Consider the following 994-nt stretch of genomic DNA (forward strand, 5'->3'; position numbering starts at 1 on the left):
TTAACAGACCCATCACAAACACAGAAATTGAAACTGTAATCAAAATCTTCCAGCAAACAAAAGCCCAGGTCCAGATGGCTTCACAGCTGAATTCTACCAAAAATTTAGAGAAGAGCTAACACCTATCCTGCTCAAACTCTTCCAGAAAATTGCAGAGGAAGGTAAACTTCCAAACTCATTCTATGAGGCCACCACCACCCTAATACCAAAACCTGACAAAGATCCCACAAAAAAAGAAAACTACAGGCCAATAACACTGATGAACATAGATGCAAAAATCCTTAACAAAATTCTAGCAATCAGAATCCAACAACACATTAAAAACATCATACACCATGACCAAGTGGACTTTATCCCAGGGATGCAAGGATTCTTCAATATCCGCAAATCAATCAATGTAATACACCACATTAACAAATTGAAAAATGAAAACCATATGATTATCTCAATAGATGCAGAGAAAGCCTTTGACAAAATTCAACATCCCTTTATGATAAAAACTCTCCAGAAAGCAGGAATAGAAGAAACATACCTCAACATAATAAAAGCTATATATGACAAACCCACAGCAAACATTATCCTCAATGGTGAAAAATTGAAAGCATTTCCTCTAAAGTTAGGAACAAGACAAGGGTGCCCACTTTCACCATTACTATTCAACATAGTTTTGGAAGTTTTGGCCACAGCAATCAGAGCATAAAAAGAAATAAAAGGAATCAAATTGGAAAAGAAGAAGTAAAACTCTCACTATTTGCAGATGACATGATCCTCTACATAGAAAACCCTAAAAACTCCACCAGAAAATTACTAGAAATAATCAATGACTATAGCAAAGTTGCAAGATATAAAATCAACACACAGAAATCCCTTGCATTCCTATACACTAATAATGAGAAAACAGAAAGAGAAATTAAGGAAACAATTCCATTCACCATTGCAATGGAAGAAATAAAATACTTAGGAATATATCTACCTAAAGAAACTAAAGATCTAT

The sequence above is a fragment of the Bison bison genome, unplaced genomic scaffold, assembly GCF_000754665.1.
Source record: "Bison bison bison isolate TAMUID 2011002044 unplaced genomic scaffold, Bison_UMD1.0 scf7180017864188, whole genome shotgun sequence".
In the NCBI taxonomy this organism is placed as follows: Eukaryota; Metazoa; Chordata; class Mammalia; order Artiodactyla; family Bovidae; genus Bison; species Bison bison.